Source organism: Anomalospiza imberbis, chromosome 6, assembly GCF_031753505.1.
Source record: "Anomalospiza imberbis isolate Cuckoo-Finch-1a 21T00152 chromosome 6, ASM3175350v1, whole genome shotgun sequence".
In the NCBI taxonomy this organism is placed as follows: domain Eukaryota; kingdom Metazoa; phylum Chordata; class Aves; order Passeriformes; family Viduidae; genus Anomalospiza; species Anomalospiza imberbis.
In genome coordinates this window covers 16,857,921-16,878,145 of record NC_089686.1, presented here as the reverse complement: position 1 = coordinate 16,878,145, position 20,225 = coordinate 16,857,921, and the positions used below count along the sequence as shown (strand labels likewise).

The window sequence follows — 20,225 nt, the reverse complement described above, 5'->3', positions numbered from 1 at the left end:
TGGGACATGGAGCTGAAGTGGAAGAGATGATAGAAAACTGCTCAGAAATCAAAAGGAGTTCTGTATTCTATGAACTTGATTTGTGAAATTACCCCCAGATTTTATTTTTTGTTCAAAAATGGGCTCCTTCCTGACAAGAAAATTATCTGTTTGAAGTTTAAATTACTTGGAGATTAAATTAAAAATTTGATTTCTGGATTTTAAAGTTTCATTTTAATTAAGTGTTGCATCTCTTTGGAATTTAAAGAAACAGAAACTCTCTGAAGACAAATGGCAGACACAATATTTGAAATTTCATGACAATTTTTTCCTTAATTTTATCCAATTATATTAAGAGGTCTTTGAGTTACAAAGCACTAAAAAGCACTACTGAGGCCAGAGACACACTAGTGAAATACTGTTTCTGTCATGTGGAGCTCTGTACAGAATTGTGTGGGCTTAAATAAATGTATCTTGATAGTTTACCTTAAAACTCTCTGTCCTTTTCCTCAGTTCAGCTGAATCCTATGAAATAGATACGCAGCTTGAAGAAGTTCTTCACACCCCCACAAACGCTAAAAATGGCCCTGATACAACATGTATTTATGTAACAAAATCATCTGCATTAATATCTTCCTTTCCTTTCTGCAAGAAGCACAGGAGGGACCCAGGCTGACACATTTTCCTGCAGCCCCTTCCAGTCTTCTCCTTGCAATTGGGGCAGCAGGGCTGAGCTGTGTTTTCCCTTAAAAAAAAGGCCACTGAATAAACAGGAATTTGATGTGGCTATTAATAGGGTCAGCTGCAAACCTGCAGCCCAAGCTTTTGGGTTCTCTCCCCTTGAATATTCAGTATCCTGCTATGGATCGAAACTCTGTGATAACAAGAGGTCTGGTCAGTGTTGTTATCCTGATCTTTCAAAATAACGAGGGTATTAAAATAAATCTATTTCTTCCACTTTTCTGAAAAGACAAGAGACTGGATGATGGGATCAAGTGTGATGTATTGAGCTGTTAACTTCTTCTTCATATCTGACAGAATGAAGAGAAAAATGGCCCCACCTGGCAGCTGTTTGCTGCCCCCATTTGTCACCATCATGGTCAGGTGGCTGTCTGCTCTGTAGATCACAGCGAAGCCCCGGCACCTGGGCAGGTGTGCAGGGGAGGAGAGGGCTCAGGTGCTGTGGAAACAAAGCGAGGGGCTCTGTGTTGGGCTCCCAGGGCTGGCTGCTGGCCTGGGACAAAGGGAAGGAAGACTGCATTGTAGCTACTGCTGCTGCCAATAGGGTCAGAGAAAGTCTTGGTAACCCTGCCATGTTTAGCATCACCAAAACACCTGGGAAAATCAACAGCCAACAAGCCTCCTCATTTTTCATATGGACACTTCTGCCCTGGCTCTGCTGTTCCTGTCTGGATACTGAGAGCTGGAAGTGTCAAAGCCCTTCCTCACACCACAGCTCACCAGGATGGCTCCCAGCTGCAAGCTGACTCCTTGGAGGGGAGTGCTACTCCCACAGGGCTGTCCTGAAGAATGACCAGAATGACCTCCTAAGTCTGCTAAACCAACGCTCACCGCCCCAACCTGCTGCCTGTTGTGGAAATAAATCCTGAGCTGCAGTGAAAATCAAACCAATATTCTCAGCAGCAGCTGTAAACTCGATAAGCTCTCTGTCCTCCTTTCTCTCCCCCTGCCCTGTCCCTCCCTTTGGAGTTAAAATGAAGGCAGAGACATGCTGAGAGAAGCAGTGCAGTTCTCTGTTTGCAGGATAATATGCAGACCACATGTATGTATTAAAGACTGTATGGAGTTATAATTGAGCCAGGAGCATTTAAATGCAAGCCAAGGGGAATTTGCTATTCTGTGTGGGCAGATTTCAATTGTAAGGTTGGCAGCTCTGGTATCCTGTTCTCTAATACCATGAGATGAGAAAAAACAGGCTTTTCTTTCAGAGCAGTTGATTATTGAATCCGCACCAGCTGTTCACCCTAATCCGAGCTTTCTGTGCTTGTTCCTTGAAATAGAGGCATCCCTCATCCGTCCGTCCGTCCGTCCGTCCATCCATCCATCTCCCCATTCTCATTTGCATGGGGCTTTTGTAATCTTTCAGAAAGGTGGTTAGCAGATACCAGCAACCGAAGGAAACATAAGCATCAGCGCAGGCAAGGGTTGTAACTAATTAACAAGAGAAGAAAGACGCCCCAGCTATATATTGAAACTCAAATTGTATTTCACATCCATTGCAAGATGGAAAAAAAGCCATCATGAATTAGAAGGCAGAGAACCATTTTTTAACAATGACACCTGACTCTGTGCCCAGCAAACCATGTGGGATCAGAGCTGGAGCGAGTCCTGAGCTGGCGCAGAGTGGCAGCTGTCCCTGCTGCCCCACTGCCAGCCCAGGGGTCTGCACCCAGGCATGAGGCAGCAGTTAAGGAAATATAATTTTTTTTTCTTTTTTTTCTTTCCTTTTTTTCTTTTTCATAATAAAGGGGGAGGAAGGGGTGAGATAAGTGAGTTCCTTCTGGGTGCTTCTCACTCAGCCTGCAATGTTATGTAAGGCTGGTACAGCTAATGCCTGCTCTGCTTCACCATCAGCCTGGCTGCTTCATCCCCACTACACAATTATTTCATCAGTCTCTCCTACTAGACATCACAGTCCTATTGCGATTAGTCACATTTATTAGGAGAGCAGCTAAAATAAAATTAGCAAGCACAGGGGCCCAGTTGCTCAAGGGACTGGGTGAACGCAGCTCCAAGTAGTCCCTGCCCCAGAAAGATTGTAATCCCCTGGAGGAGGACGGCTAGGGACAAGGGGGTGACACATAGGACCCAAAAGAGGGCTGTGAAAGCAGCAGGAGGAATGCTGTTTCCATGAAGAGCTTTGGCAGGGGAGGGTGAATCTAAGTCAGAATGAGTCAACTGGGAATAAAAGGCAGCAGGAGAAAGGACATTGTAGGGGAAAGTAGGGTGGAGGAAAAGGTAATACAGTAAGTGACAAGCTGAAGAACAGAAGTTGATGGTGAGGAAAAAAGACAAGTTTATGCAAAAAGGCAACCAGCACAGCAAATCCTCCCTGTCTGCCTGTCCCCTGCCCAATTTTTCTGCTGCTGCTGCTACACATTTTTGCCCTCAGTCCAGTTTCCTCACAGTGTTTTCTCTGTCTGAAGGGTGCCTCCTTCCCTGCTCACCATGTCTTCCTGGGCTCAGAGGATTACCCCATGCTCTGTGCATAGGCAGCCTATAGCATCCTCTCTGGAAATCTTGGCTGAATCACAGAGACTGTGTGTAATGCCAGATCCATACAAACTGAAAAGCTGCATTAGCACTACAGATTGTATGTACAGATTTGGAAAACAGAGATATGGAATGTTCTGGGGCATGGTGAAGAAAATGGACTGGATGACCTGACAGAGGACGGACAGACAGACAGGCATGTACAATTGCATTTCTATATGTTACGGGCGTATGGATGGAAAAATGAGCCCTTGAACTGACTACTGGACTTTCAGGAGCTGGAGATGCCAAATGGTGTATGTCATTTAACTATCAATTTAAATCAGTGTATCTGGACAATTTATACATAAAACTCCATAAAGAATTGGCTTTGTAACTCATTAGATAACAGACCTTAATATAAAAGGAGGTCTGAATGTGATTCTTGGATGAGTAGAGAGAAAAACAAGAAAGTACATATTTTTCCTTTGCAAATGGTATTGACAATATTTCAAGCGAGTTGCTGGATAATGCTCAGGTGTCCACATTTTCAACAGAATATTGTAAAAATTATGAAGTTGCAGAAAAAGTTCAAAAATATTTTGAGAAAATTGGATTATAATTTGATATAATGATTTCTATGAAAAAAACTTGGAATACTTAATCTGTTATACTTATGAAAAAGAAAATTGAGAAGTGTTCTGATTATGGCATGTGTACCTTCACTGTGAGAAAATACCAGGTACTAAAGAATGCTTTAATTTAGTGGAGAAAAGCATAAGAAACAATAGTTGTAAGCTGCAGCTGACCAAAAAATTTAAAAGAGAAACTAAAAATAATTCTCTTTTTAACAGAAGCAATTATTCCTGAATGCAATTCTAATTCAGCTCTCTGGATGATGATTAAACTCCTTTCATAAAGGTTCAGTCAAACACAATCTTTCTGATTTGCTGCTGATGGTATTGGGTGAGAGTTGATGGCTTGTGTTGTAACTTGGTGGTGTTTTGTTGCCTAGAATTCCATGAGCAGCTTATGTATCCACCAGAGCTAAAAGCTTTGTATTCCACCCACTTTATCTGATTACATGCTTTGTTATCAGTTCACAGGTAGAAAGCTGATGGATCTCTACACATTTGCAGAGCAGTTAGCCTAAATCCTGGAGATCCTCCCATTCACATGGTGAGTAACTGTAATTAAAATTTAAAATGCTTACAGCCTCAGTTTCAATCAAGACTAACTTCCAAGGGTATTCTTTTGAGCTGACAACAACAGGAAGGCAGATACGAAGGTTATATGAGTTGAGGGAAAATTGGACAGAAGAGAAGTGTTAAATTGTCAATATGGAATGTTCCTCAAATCTGGCACTCAGCAGGTACCTAAAATGGTTAAAATTGACACAAGTACTGTCAGAGTGTGGCTGCTATAGTGCTGGGAATCACTTGGTGTAGAGTAGATGCTGTCTGGACCCTTCTGGATTGAACAAGTATTACATGAAGTCTGCAATTAGGGCTGGATTCAGTAATTCAGTTGCTTCAAGTCATATGGTCCTAAAACATCTGCTGCTGTGCAGGTATGCACCAGCAGGAGCTCTAATCCAAACCCTGCAAACATGTTTGCTTGATCCAGTGTGTCTCCCATTGCTGAGGGTGCTCCCTGAATAGTCTGACAAGAGAGCCGGTTGGCATGAACCTTGGTGTCAACAAATAAGGGCAAATATGTCCCAAATTTAGAGCCAGCAAGTTTAATAGACGTAGTACTTCATAAGACTGCTGAAAATGAGCCGCAGTTGTCAGGCTGCTTGTTTTACTTCTACCACTCCATGAGTCCTGTCAAAAAACTGGGAAAGAACATCCCAGTCAAACAAAAGCCTGGTACAAAGCCTGCCCAAATGTGAATCAATGCCGAGCCCTTAAGTTCCTGTGGCCTAGCCCCACTTCCGGCAAATTTACCCCATGGTGAATCAGGACTAAAGTTGTCACATCTCACTAGCCTGTCTTTCTGAGCACAGCCTGCTTGCTCCTTTCTCACACCTTCAAAGGCAGAGCTGGCCCATTTTGTACGCAGCTGCCACAGTTTGATTTGCTTGTGTTTATGCCTTAAGCTTTGCCTCTCTGTTTCCATGTCCACAGCCCCAGTCTATTTTATGTCATCCTATCTGGAGTGCCTGGAAGATAAACATCCCCTTCAGTCGGTCACGCGTGAGGGCATCAGGGCTGCAGTGACACAGAAGAACCACACTTCATTTCTCTGCCTGGCTCTGGGCGGTGGTGTGGGGTGATGGGGTGTCCTCGTGCTTCCCAGTCTGCCTATTCCCATCCAGCGCGCCATCAGGTGCAGCTGGGCCAGGGATGCCAGGGATGCCAGGGTACCGATCTCCGGCAGCTCTTGCACTGCCTCCCGCCCATCACCCGGGGAAGCTGCTGGTGCAGCAGGGCAGGGAGCAGCCAGCCTGACAGACACAGTGTGGCACCTGGCCTCGGCACCCTGCAGCTCGCAGCCTTCCCACAGGCATCGCAGGTTTGGCTCCTAGCCCGGAGCTGTGGTGCACACTCTGTGTGGAGCGTGGGTGCGACTCAGGAGCAGCATTTTGGAGTGGGTGATGCAGCTCTGGTGTGGAGTGACGCCATGGGGGCTGTGCTTTGGTTCCAGAGAGGGAGGGAGGGCAAGAAAGGGAGGCAGCGCTAAGGTAACCACAGAAACGTGGTATCCTTGGATATCAGCAATCCCGACCTACTTCTGGGTATTCACTCGCTGCTGGTGACAAATGAGGAGTAAGATGGAGGGCTTAAAGCTCTAAGAGAAAAAAAAAAAGGGATCTTTCCATAATTTTCTAGGATCAAGACTATTCATGATAAGATTCAGCTAATTAAAATCTTTAAGTTTTATTGCCTTGCACATCATACTGTTTTCATTCCTGCTTTATGTACTATAGAAAGTATTTTAATAATACATTACTGATATATAATTGACAGAGATGTATTGTTATATATAGGATGTAGATCAGACTGATTGATGGGGGTGTCATTATGCATGTATAACCTAGTTGTTGTCAGTGGTGTTAATCTGACTCTGCATTTCATTTAGATCAGTGGGAAACCCTTTTCCACAGTTGCAGATCTACTGGTGATCCAGATACAGCTCTCCACTTACATCAGTTAAATCACACTGTTGTAATTGCAGGAAAACACAGGCCCGGGACTTCAGTGAGATATGGAGAATTTATACCAGTAAGTAACTGGGAGCAACTGAGTCTGTCTATTTTATACCAGATTAAATACCTGTTTCAGACCAGGAAACAAATGACAGGGAAAATGACTGTGGGATTTGCAGTCATTCCTAGACTGTCAAGGGGACGGCTTTTTGGATAAACAAAGCCAGCTGGGAAGACAAGAGTGCTGTCTGGTGTTGAGCTCCAAGTGTCTATTGCAAAGCATGGGAAATACATACTTTAGGGCTTCAGCTGAACCCCTTTAAAGCTTTCATTTCATTTAAAGCTTTCCATGGACCACTGTCTTACAAAAATCTGTACCTGGTGTGTTAATAAAGACTGAAATTGAGGTTTAAAGTCACAACTTTAGCTTCTAGTCATTTTCTTATTTTTGACAGTTCTGTGGCAAAAAAATTATAATGAATCAGGACTTGTCAAGGTGTTTTTAATATATTCTCAGCTGCAATTCCTTACTGCATACACAATTTCAAACATTTAGACTATGCTGGCAAAATGAACCAAAAAGAGTCTGAAGGGGAATGTAGCAAAAGTGGAGCTTTCCAGCATGACTTTTTATTAACTGGTAAATGAAAACCAGATTAGGTAGTGATGCTAACATAATGGTGCCTGAATTCTGTTCCAGTATTGGGTATAGGCAGAGCTGCCTTCTCTACAAATTGAAATGTACAGGTATTTATATATCATCTGCAAAACTTGCATCTCAACAGCATGGTACTGACTAAAGATATGGCTTGAAGAAATCCCATGTAGCCCTTCCCCAACACCAGGCCTGTTTCAAGTCCTGTTGTTAGTCCTCAGAGCTGTAAATTATGTGCTCAGATTCTATAATTCCCACTTTATTGGTGAAAAACTTATGTTAAATGGAGGTTAAATAATCTACCAAATGCCACTCAGTGATTATTTTTGCAGGACTGAGTGGAAATTCATGAATTCCCAGCCTGCAGAGTGCAAGACCAAACCCTTGCCTTTTAGGCATTGGTCCAAATATTTTCACCATTTCTTTCATCTGTTCAAGAAGGATTCATAGCTGGTTTCTGCTGATAATTCAGGCATTGTCTCATGTAGAATTGCTCTGATCAGACTTAGACTGTCTGTATTGAAATCTTGGCTCCACTGAGGTCAGAAAGAGTCTGACCATTGACATCAATGAGTTATGATAAATGGCACTAAATCTCTGCCAGTTGCTCTGCCTTGTCCATTCTCCATGGTAAAGCCTCACATACACAGCAGTACCTGACAGTAAACATTGAGTGAACTTTTACTGGAAACAACAGCAAATTTGGAGCATGCACGGCACCCTGCCTCTGCCTGCCTCCCCTTATCCTCCAGTGTCAGCATGGACATCCTGGAAAGGGTGTTAGACAGGCAAATATGAAGGGGGGAGGAACGTGCCGGTGGGCTGTGGATAATGCTGAGCAAAACATGCAGTTTTGCAGTGCTGTCTAATGCCTATGTCCTCAGGGAAGTAGACTTTCTTATTTGAAAAGGGCTTGTGCAGCAGGTTCATGAAAGATTTCTCAGAAAAAGCCTGTCTCAACAACCTATTTGTAACACAGCCTTATGAAAGACTCAGATATATTTCTAAAGCTGTTGGCTTAATTTATTGTGGTTGGACTGTGGGATCTGAGACTATTTTTTGAAAGGAGACTTTTTTTCCCCCTGCTGCACTCCAAGTTTGGTGTTTTTCAATTAAAAATACATGACACTTTCTGGTCAGATTTCTGAATCAGCCCCTGCACCATACTAAAGTGTCTCTGCTAGTGGTCTCATTCATTGAATAGTATTTCCCACAAACCTGCAAATTTCCTTCTTCATTTAGATAGTTACTTAGTCTTTCTTTACTCCAAAGTTCAACTTAAATGAAATATAATTTATGTAACAAGTCACTCAGAGCCTATTGTGTGTCAAATGGAAAAACCTGCCATATTTTATCCTTTTCAGCTGACAAGTAGAAAGAGATATGTTGAAAGGGATATACCCAGTTATTAAGGGGGTCTGACAGTATTTTATTCTTTTATTTTAATTTAGCAAAGTGTCTTTGCAACAGACTTGGATTTTTAAACTTAAAATATCCTGAAATATTAGATTGTGCTATGTGGACTTCATTCTTAACAACAGGCAGGATCACAAGGTAAATAGCTTGTGGGAAGAAGTTCCAAAAAAGAGGCTAATAAGCTTCTAAATAGCCTCTAAATAGCCTCTAAAACTAATAAGAAATCCAAGATGGAGTGGAAACCAGGAAACTGGCTCTTGCATACCATACATTGACTTAAGTAAAAACATTGTAATACGAGATCCTCTAATTCTTACTCATCTTCTTGAAGATGTGCTTTGCTGTATGGGATTCACAGTGAACAGTGGCTTGAAAGACTGGGTTGCAGCTGGAGTCTAAGCTTACAGTTATCATCAAATACCCGAAGCTGTAAGGAGCATTTGGGCAGCAGCAAAGCCTTATAAGCTATGAAATGCACAACAGAGGTCATGACCACCCAAGGATATTAAATATCCAATGCAGTTTTCTCAGTCTAGAAATTGGGTTTGGTGTACAGGTTACATTTCAAAGTGCTAATAATCTACCTATGGCAGTTTTACCCATCTCCACTGTTATATTCTGTCCCAACACCCAGTATGACATGCTCATCACTGACAAGAAAACTCCTGCTCTTCAGCATAGAAATTATAGTCCCACAGTGGGCAGATACTAATGTGCAGACAATGTGACAAGGAAATATTTGTGGTGAACAGAAACATGTAAATACAACCTTTTCTTTGAAGGAGGTGTTGTCTTCTGGGGCTTGACCCCATCCATGAGCCCCCAAGGGTGGGAAGTTCTGAGATCGAGCAGCACCAAGGACTCACAAGTTTGTTCATGGCCTGCAATGACAGCAGCCATTTCTTCCTGGTGTCTCCATGGGAAAACAAGCCCTATATTTGCAGCTTTTTGCCAATGACAGGATTAGTGGGAGCACTGGGTATCCCACTGAGGAAAAATCCAACAATAATGTGAATAATGTAATCCTTATGACTCCAAGTGTCTGCCAGTCTTTCAGAAGCAGTGGAAAGGACATGATACATCCTGCAGCTAACACAGCAACTTCAGAGAGCAAGGGCAGCATACACACAGTGCCACTAAGTGATATAAATACTTCTCTTAGCACTCTGTGCTAGGCTCCCTGTTGATACAAGCTGTTCATGAGAGATCCAGGCTCAACCTTTCCATAGACAGAAGGAACACGAAAGGTTAGGATGTTTTAGATAGACGGTATACGAGGTCTATAAGCTCCCAGTTACTAATTATCCCATACTTCTTGAAGGTACCATTTTCTTTTGTGAGCCAATCTCTGTATTTTAACTGACATAGTTATCCACCAGGGACAACTTTGGGAATCATGGGGTTTATCCTCACCAGAATGATGCAAAACTCTGTAGGATTCTTTTGTGCCATATTCCCACCTCCACTACACAAGGAGAGTACACACATTAGCACTGAGCCCAGCACCACATCTCACATTGTGAAGTGCACACCATGAAGGGGGAAGAGCACTGTGCCTGCATAATACCCCTTAGCAGGGATACCCATCAGTCAAAAGGCCTTAGAGCCAAACATAGATCTCAGGCAGGACCTAATTAAAAAAAAAAAAAAGATATTATAGAACTGCCTGCAACAGGATCAAAGTCATAGTGGAAATCCTGCAGTCAGAGGATCTGGCTACAATGGCTCCATGCTGGCCTGGGGAGACAGCTTCTTCCCTCTGAGCAGCTCAGCAAAACAGAGGTTGTTTCTGCCATTTACAACAGTGCTCAATGACAACACTACAGCAATGCATTCTGCAGGCAGGATGAGTAAGAATGCTGCCTGTGCCAGGCAGCTATGGAGATTTGGAGTGTCCATGATTGCACCCCTGCAGCAGGACACAGGTTCTGTTGCCTAGAAATGGAAACCACCCCAAAGGACTGGCTGGGTAGAATGAACCAGTAAGTAGCTGGTGATCACTGGGTGTTGCCTCCTCTTCCTAAAATTTCTTAGCTTTGAAATACCATGTTTGTGAGGAATGTAGCTTACCTTTTCCTTCAGTATGTCCTTAGTACAATGACAGGTTCAGTACATCTGTCCTAGGACTACCTGATTATTTCTAAAATGGAAAGACAAAGGGTTAGCATTCAAAATGACCATTATTGTGCTGTTGATCTCAGCAGAGGGGTGAATTTGAATAGGAAAGGAACATTTCTACAGCAACACATAATGTAAGCATAAAAACATAGCTTCCAGAAGCTCCTAGAAGTTGCATGGGTCTCGTTGTCCTTTGGACAGCTCTTATTTATTCTAAAATAGATTTGTGGAAAGTTAGTTGCAAGAAATCTATATCTGCTTTGCCTACTTTAATTACTGGTGACAGAGAACAGCAACTGGAGTCATTTGTAGATTATTACATTTTGAAAATATGGTTTTGCACATCTTAGGAGTCTATATGGTTTTTTGCAAAAACTGCACATTGATCAAACATTAACTTGGATGCTCAAAATGCTCCTGGCCAGCTGTGAAGCTGGGTGACCTTGGATATGTTACTTAACCACTATATATTACTAAAAGACATGTTTCCCTTATTAGGTTTTGTTAGAATAAGAATATGAAAGATTGCAAACTACTCAATGTGGTGCAGTGGGCAATATATGTTTAAGACAGATATTTTTGTATTGATAAAGCATGGGTCTCGGGTGGCTTTGTTTGGTTTGCTTAATCATACAAACACTGAAGTAATCAGGGAGCTGATTAAAAGTGTTCTGCATAACTTTGTTGAGAATACAGCAAGCTGTCCTAACTGGAGTTGTTTTGGAGAGTATCTTGACAGAAAAGGACCTTGCAGTTCAAAACTAGACAATTTCTGTATGGCAGCTGGATCTCATAGTGTCTATTCATTTTCTGCTTTTATGTATTTCTGCATTTCTGGTTCCTTCCCTGCCAGGATTTTTAGAAGTGACTGTGCATCTTAGAAGCTTCAATTTCTAGAGAGCTGTGAGGTGCCTCTTCAGTGCCCAGATGTTCCTGTCACAGGCTGCATGTACAGTAGAGCAGGAAGTGCAGACCCAGAAACAGGCTCAGAGTTCAGTCTCTTTTTTCCCTAGAGCTGCAGATGTGCAAGGCAGGAACTGTGCAAGGCTGCTCCACATTTCTGTGTGTTGCTCTTTGTATGCTTCGACCTGGGAGACTCTCTAGTGAGCCTGGGAAGACATGTGTATATATATATATATATGTATGTATATACGTATATATTTATATTTACATATGTATAGGGTGCTAGTTTACATAAAAATATGTGTTCTGCGTTTTTGCAATCCTGTAACATGTTAGAGACAGACTGACAGCAGTCAGACCAATTAATCTTGGTAAATGTGTTCAGTTCATCCCTGGGTACTGGAGGTCTTAAAATAGTGACCAATATGTCCATGTGACCATGTGGCCACCAGCCTGATAAACTGGGTGGTTTGACTTATCAACAAAACAGCACAGACAGAAATAGTAGATAAGTAATGAGATCCCCTTTGATTCTGGGGATGAAGATTTTCACTCTCCAGCAGAGCTGGTGCTAGCCAGTACCCTGCATTGAAAGGCTATAGAAAATTCTGCTTAATAGTGGATGTTTCTTCTATGCTATGGAAAATTCTGCTAATAGTGGAGGTTTCTTCTATGCTTAACATTAAGCCTAGACTAAAAACATGGGGAGAAATTGCCCTTTAAAACATTTTCAATCTTGTCTAGTAAAACCATGGATATTTTTGTCATTCATATCAGAATGTAATTCATCTTCTCTCTCTTTTCAGGATGAAATTCTACTTCTGGCATTACAGTTAATGCCACTGCCTGTCCTTCAGGAAATGTGGGGCATCGCCCTCTGTTCAACTGCTCATTCTTGCCATGCCATGCTCTTTTCTTTCCACCCTGAGAAACTAAAACACAAAGCCTGACTGCATGACTGCTTGCTGCAGGGAAGGATGACTACTCATGGCATGGGAATGGGACCAGGAGTGGCAAAATCTAGAAGGGAATTGAAGCAGTGATAAAGACACAGGCCCAGGCTCCTGGTCCTTTCCCATCCCATGTGTACACGCTGGCACTGAGCTACCAGGGCAGGAGCAGTTTGCAGCAAGTCTTGCCCTGCCAGGGCCTCTCTCTCACACACATGCCAGGCTCTAGTGGCTTTGGCCACCTCCCCAGCACTGGGAGAGCTGATGCTACTCTACCTTACAGGGTAAAGAAACCAACAGACCGAGATCCAATGAGACAGATATTCTCAGATGAAGTCCCCATCTAGCCCTGTATTTTACTGTGGTTTATCAGTTTTGTATTGAATTCTTGTTCTGTAAGGAAGAGTCTTTCCTGGAAATTAAGTAAATAAACAAAGGCCAAGCTGGACTCCTTTTGGCTACTGCTATTGCTAATGCAATGCAAGAAGTCTCACAGCACTCTCACTTCCTCACAGCAGTACCCTTGGACTATGTTTCATACCAACCCAGGTCTGAGGCTCATGTAACCAGGCCTAAATAATCTTCTCTCCAGATAAGGAAACAAGTGAAAACCAGACAATCTGTATAATGATAAATTCAATATAGAAATATAATATAAAAGCACATCTATAACTGTTTCCTCTCTTTATTCTTTGCCCCATCTTTTATACCAAGCTGTGTTGAGATTGGTCTTCTTTAAAATATTTTTAGAAATATTGAAATAACTGATGCATTGTAATACCAGTAGAGGCCTCACCATGGTACCCTTAGGCATTGCTTTGCTATTTCAGGCTCTGAAACAGTGCAGTTTGATAGAGTGAGAAGATCAGAAAGCTTTGTCTTTGTCCTAACTTGATGTCTGAGTCCTCTAGGATCTGCTCAAATGCCCTGGCACTTTTGCTCAGTTCTTTTGAGCATTATTCCGGTGCTGTAAGAGAAGCCGAGACCACGAGCAGGAACCATGTTTCATCTCCAGAGGCAAAGAACCTTTAGGGTAATCATTTAATTGCCTAGGGATTTGGGGGAAGCTTAAGGCATCATTGTGCCTTAGGATTTCAAGCTGTATCAGGGGCCAGAGAAGCTACAGGCATACATCAGAGTATCTTCCACAGCCTAAATCAGCCCACAGCCTCCAGAGCAGCACATGCACATGCTACATAATATTTTCTGCTCTTAGTGCTTTTCCTTTCATCCCTGCCATCTTTTCTAGACCTCATAAGGCATCAGTATTGGAATCACAGCAGGGATTGTTCTTGTCTCTTAGTTACTCAGCTCTGGCCCACATATGCCTTTAGAAATGTACACCACAATGAGACCAAGGGCAGAATCTGCCCCTGTTCAGCTGGATTTCCAATTATTTTCAAATCAATAATACAGTCTCACTATAGAAAAAATCTAGAGGGATTTCATGTAACATGAATAATTATTAATAGCAATAATTGAGCAATTGTTACGCTGTGCAAGTGGCTGCGCATCTGTTCCTATCTTTAGGTATTCAAACCAACACTAGAAATAAAAATATATAACAAATAGGTAATGAATATAATAAAAATTCACAAGCATAGTCATTAAGATTTTAAATTAATTCCCAAAAATTCTGTTCACTCCCATCATCAATGAATATTCAAGAAAAGGTTCATGGACAAAAACGTTCACAAAAATAGCTTGCTTTAATTAAGTGATGCAGCATATTCACAGAAGTGAATTTCCTCTTTGTAGCTGTCAAAATTGCATCAGAAACCTTTCTTTAATAGTTTTGTCTAGTCTAGCAGGATAGATAGACCTTCCACTGGACCTCTGTGTCCCACCAAAGTGCTTGAGCTTTCTACATGGAGGAACAAGGTTCCTATCTAACCATTTTCTCTTTGAAATTCTGCTTGCTGCTGTTGCATATCCACAAGAACCTAAAGTTTTTCTATAATCTCACCCTCTGTGTTCTTGCCCAGTGTTTGTCATCAAATCTCCCTTGTTGAGCAAAATGATTTAAGCAGCTGCAGCAACTGCCCAAAGCAGTGGCTAAGGGCAAAACATGACTGAGTGTTTGATTTCTGTGAGCAAGTGTATCCACTGTACACAGAAAAACTCAATTTAATGGTTAACTGTGGCAGAAAGCCAGGACCATGCAGAAGCTGTTTGTGCAAGAAAACTGAGAAAACTGTTTTTTTATTAAAATGTACTGTGGTGATGCATTTTGTGGATATCTTTTGTAACCAAACAGGGATCTGTAAAACTCAGTTTCCATGGACAACACACAACCAAAAGGCATGGGAGTTCTTGTCAGAAAACACAGGAAGTGTTAAAAAGCTGATATTAGGTGATACATTTGGAAAAAAGAAAAAAAAAAAAAAAGATGACAGGAGTTAAGATATGAGAGCCTGGAGTGGGAGGTCAGTAGCCATGGCTATGAAGTCTGTCTGGAGGGGCTGTCTGCCTGTGGGCTGAGCTATTGCCTGGGCTGAAACAGCAAATGGAGGAAGGAGAAAAAGCATTTTCTGATCTAGCTAAAAAAAGCTTGCCAAGTCTGGACCTGCCCAAAGAATGGTGTGCCACCCTGGCACGGTGCAGGACACCAGGAACCACAACAGCCACTACACATACGCCCAATACCTGCTTGAGGAAAGTGTAATAAAAACATTTGATTATTATTAGAAATAAATTATTCTCTATATAATCACATTTCTGGGTCAGTCTTAAAGAAAATGCTACTGAACCTATGCCAGATCAATGTATAGACACTTGAAATTGATTTAAATTCTGAGCTTTTTTTCTTCTCCAAAACTACCTTCCAGGGATTACTTACAAAGCTGGAGCAGAAGGCAAGAAATAACTGTAGCTGAATAGATAAGTTATGATAAGAAGCTGCCTGAATGGGCTGGAGACAATATAAGTTAAAATGGATTTTAATGTTGGTAATATGTATGATTTGCTCTACCTCAAGAAACCTCTGAGGCAGGCAAGTTATTCATATCCAGATGCTGAAACATGCCAAGATTAACTCTGTGTCTCGTGTATATAAAAATTTGCAGATTTGTGGGGTGAATTACTTTAATTTTTGGCTGAAGAGTAATAACATGTGAGCATGAACAATTTTCAGAAGAAAAGAGTTTGTGTTTTGCAAAGTGTCATGCGAGTCTAATCTCAAAAATAGCACTGGGTGCTGCAAGCCATCAGTTCAGAGGCATAAAACAACTAAACACAGAAAACAAACTGAGGCAAACTCAAACCTTTCCTGTCTGGCAAGAAAAGGATTTCACCAAAATGAAGGCATTTATGTCTGAAAATTTTTTTAGAAAGTCTGCTCAGGAGGGAGCTGCTCTAGGACTTCTATCTGTAAGGGTAAGTGGAAGAGCCCTAAAGGTTAATCTGCAACAACAATCTTGGTAGTAATTTATCATTGCTTCCCAAAGGATAACACTGAATGTAATAATTAACCCAACTATAAGCAGCATTTCTCTCCTAATAAATGAAAGGGGCGGAGAACAGCTTGTCAGAGTGTTTGCTTTCTTCATTGTTGACAACATACACTTCCAATGGATACATCTAGAGAGAGACAGTACAAGACAGCACTAACTGCAATCAGTTGGGAGGAGAGAAGAAAAAAAAAAATCCCTTGATGGAAAGCTGGGAATATTTATAACCAATTGGTATTTTTGAATGGAGCTAAGAGTACAGTTTTCCTGCCTTTTGGCCTATAAATAAATCACCAGAAATAGATTCAAGTGCTGGTGCAACTGTGCAGTCTGTTTTTTTACCTCTCAGCAGGATAACCTGCTGAGGATATGGAGGACTATCACTGTCCTGTATTTTGTTCTGAAGCAGAGAGTCTCAATGGGTTGCTCAGAAAACAAGTTTAGACTGAGTAAACTGATATGAGTTCATATAAAATATGAAGGTCTCATAGGTCTCAAAGACCAAATTCAGATATTGAGAATTCACTTGATAGCATGCAAACTTCCAGACTGAAAAACTCCAGAAGTTGCTGCCGTCGATTATTCCAGCCCAGCTCCATGGAGGGGCTTTACTTTCATTGGATGTTCTCAGCTCTTTCTGAAAATCAGACATTCTTGATGTGCTACTAATTTTGTTTGTGCTCCTCCAAACCCTGGCTCAGGTAAGTACCCCAGCAGCCATTACTTGTTGAGAGTCACACGAGGATGAAGCCTTTTTTCTTTACTTTGATACAGAGCTGTAAGTTAAATAAAATTTACTGATTCAGCTTACTCAAGTATCTCTACAGAGTAGCTGCCATGCTCTTGACAACACATCAGTGTGGTGTTATGCTCCTGAAGGAGCTGAATGCATGCTAGATGAAAAATGCTCTTCATTTTTCTGCTTGAATCTATGTAGCTTTCATGGGGATTTTTCTTAAGCTCACTGCTGTTCTTGGTCACAGTCTGTGTCAGCAAAAGGAGACAAGGTTTGCCCTTGTTACTGCTGAATTCAGATGACTTTCTTTTGGCCTGGGTCCTGGTTATCAGGGCTCTGCAGCAGAGGAGAGGAAGGAGAGGGGCTGTGAAACTTCAGTGTTACCAGCTTCGCTTGTTTGTGCCCAGAAGGCAGCACAGACTGAAGCCATTGCAGCAGGTCACTGTGCCAGTCCAGCTGGCACTAGGGGCTGCCACATGAGCCGTGGATGTTGGAATACTGTAATGCCACAGTGATGGCTCTTCTGTCCCCAGTGGTTGCTTTAAATCATCTTTAGTCAATTCTACAAGTGAGGCCTTATTTGACAGAAAAACAAGTGTGTTTTTTCCCTTGTTGGACCTGCTGGACTGGCCTGCTCACACAATCCCTTCGCAGTAAATCCCTTTCACAACAGTTCCTCCCTTTAAACATGCATTCTTTTACTGTGGTGTCTGAAAGGATACAGTTACTTGAAAGTGAGGTGACAGCCTTACAGTGAAACCTGTTTGACAGTCTGTGCTCTTGCACTAAACCAACAAAATCAAGTAGATTTCTGATATTTTTCCATTGGTCTGTATTATTCTAACTACTGTTACTTTATCAATGCTTCTCAATATTGCATGGAGGAAGATAGAAAGCTTGTTTATACAAGCAAAGACTTTTAACAGATATAACTGATTGTTTTTGTAGCTTAGACAAATGTGGACTTTTACTGGGATGCAAAGGATCACCCTCAACATCCAAAGGTGTCAGCAGGCAAGTATAATCTGCAACTGCTCTCGTGTCTTTTGCCTTGATTAGAAAGAGAAGGATTGAAACCTGACCTCTGGTTATTAAATGGCCCCTGGGAGTCATCACTGATACCCAAATAAATGTGGTTTCCTACAAAGAGCATAAGGCAAAAAACCTAACCACAGCACGCAAAGAGAGAGATCTGAACAGCAGGGCAATTTGTTCTGAGTGTGGCATCCAACAAGAGCCCAGGTTGGAATCTGTGATTTTTCAGAATAATCAGGAAATAACTAGACATGGTAAATGTTTTTGAATAAGAGATTTCCAGTGATAACCTGATGTGTTTTAGCATCATGTAGCCATGGGCTATTAATCTGACTGCAGCCTGGATGGAATTGCATCATGTGTGCTGGTCAGGACACAAGTTTAAATAGCCCTAATAATCTCATTGGCTTTAAGGAATGTTGTGATTCCTTCTAAGTGTGGTTTCTGTGATGAGCCTTGTGTAAGTCATGACAGGCAAATGAGTGCCTAACTGTATGCCAGGGCTGTTCTGCCTGAGAAGTAGCCAGCAGCTATTACCAGACAGTTCCCTGCCTTTGAGTATCCTATTTTGGCTTTTTTGTTCTCTCATGAAAATAGTTGAAACATGATGGACTGGGGTAGAAATCAAGAAATAGGCAGTATCCACTGAAGCATTTGTGGATTGGCTGTTGTTAAGATGTGATAAACAATTAACTGTATTAAACATTTTTCTAGTGCCAAGAATTGGGATCTATCATTTTGAAGTTTCAGGGTTTTTTAAGAAAAGATGCAAGCAATCCTCAGGTTAAGGAAAAATATCTCTCTGTATAGATTTGGTATTTACATCACAGATACCTTGGTGAAATATGGTTATCAGTGGTGCTTGTTTAGGTATCATTGTATTTTACATCCAAAACAAAAGGTGCAAAAACCTCTTGCAATGAAAGAGTTACTCAGACTCTGTGCATCCTGGACTTCCCTGTTTGAGAAAGACATGGAATGGACTTAAATATACAATGAAAAAAAGTCCTCCCAAGAGGACTCCATTTTCCATTTTCAAAAAAAAATGGAAATATGTCACCAGAGGACCCAAGGAAAAACGATGCACCACAGCTTTGGTCACCATGAAGAGACTAATTTATTTTTTCTGACTCCAATCATTTACAGTTCTCAAAAGGTGCCAGTGGATTGGAGGGTGAACGTGCCACCTCTCCAATGACACTGGACAAACTACCAGTCTATCAAATTTCTCCGCCTCTATGAAAGAATGCAAAACAATAGGTTGTTTACAGAAAGTTGTGTGAGAAAGTTCTCTACAAGAATGTAAATTCAGAAGGCTTTAGAAAATCCTAAGAAATCAGTGCGACAGAAATACATCTTTAAAGTGGCAGTGGCAGGGGATGATTAGGACTTGCTGAAGCCAAAATCTGATTTGTGAGACCAAATCTTTTCTGATAGCAAGACAAAGATGAAACATTTAAAGATGCATTTAAAACTTGGGTTTCTTAAAATTGCTAAAAAGTCAGTTTTTAGCTTTCTTCTCAGCTTGAGAAAGAAATTGAAAGTTAATTTGGTTGCCAAAGGACAGTTTATAAGACATTGTCTTCAGAAATGGCTGAAGCATTTGATCAGCAAATCACTTTCTGATTCTTGAGCCTTCTGCTGTATCTAGACTTCTAAGAGGATGACCTTTTCATATATAATGGCAAAACCATCCACAAGGTTCTTGGGAATTAAATACTGGTGAATTTCTTTTTTTAAGACAAAGATTCAGCTTTCATAATTATAGAGAGGAAAATGGAAAAAAAAAGGCTGAAAGCTGAAGTCTCAGAACCCAGGAAGTAACATAAAAATATTGGTATTATTTGTTGAATTTCATTATTTTAGGCGAATTGTGAGCCTAATTCATGATTAGTTCCTCTCTCCCCCTTTGAAGTTAACTTTGTTTCCTTCATTTCCACCATTCTGATGGGCCCAGCCCTGGCTGGCAGTGGGCCCGTGCTGGAGCTGGCTGCCATTGGCTCTGTTGGATGTGGGGAAGCTGCAGCACCTTCTCACAGAAGCATCCCCTGTAGCTCTGGTTGCTACCCAAACCTGGCCATGCAAACCCAATAAAAACATAGCATGAGGAACTGAATGTTGCTCATTTGGACCAGAAAATTATTGTGATGATTTTGGTGCCCTTTGCACTTTTGCAAACCATACTTTTGTATCTTTTTCTCAGGAATATCGTAATAGTTGGGAACAATATGGCTTAAGTTTTCGTGGGAGGTTAACAATTCTGGCATCAGTGAAATTTAACATGAGTGCCATTACTCCAACCCCCTAATCAACCTCCAGTAAGTTTTGATTTTGCTATTATAGGATGCATTAGGCAAGCTGACAAACTTAGATATCAACTGGATTTCCTAACTAAAAGAAGGTTGAGACAGGTAGGTGTCTGTCTTTTATTCACCTTGTCTAGCTTTTTAATCCACATCTAACTGAAGTCAGTATGACATGGCTGACATAGAATTTAAATATAATGAATTCTTTATATGATTTGTCATACAAGTGGGGGGGAGAGACAATGGTAATGTCTCCACTCAGAAGAAGGAATGCATTGTGAAATCCCCAATTTCATACACCAGAGAATTCACAC

The 20,225-nt window shown here is 41.4% G+C and overlaps 1 long non-coding RNA gene across 1 annotated transcript; it reads right to left on the bottom strand.

Moving 5' to 3' along the window:
• Positions 1-292: 292 nt before the first annotated feature.
• LOC137475382 (uncharacterized) lies at positions 293-5,542 on the bottom strand. Its single transcript, XR_010999850.1, has 2 exons — positions 5,142-5,542; positions 293-5,018 (listed from the first exon to the last, which is right to left on the bottom strand). It is a non-coding gene; the product is annotated as an uncharacterized lncRNA (long non-coding RNA).
• Positions 5,543-20,225: the final 14,683 nt, after the last annotated feature.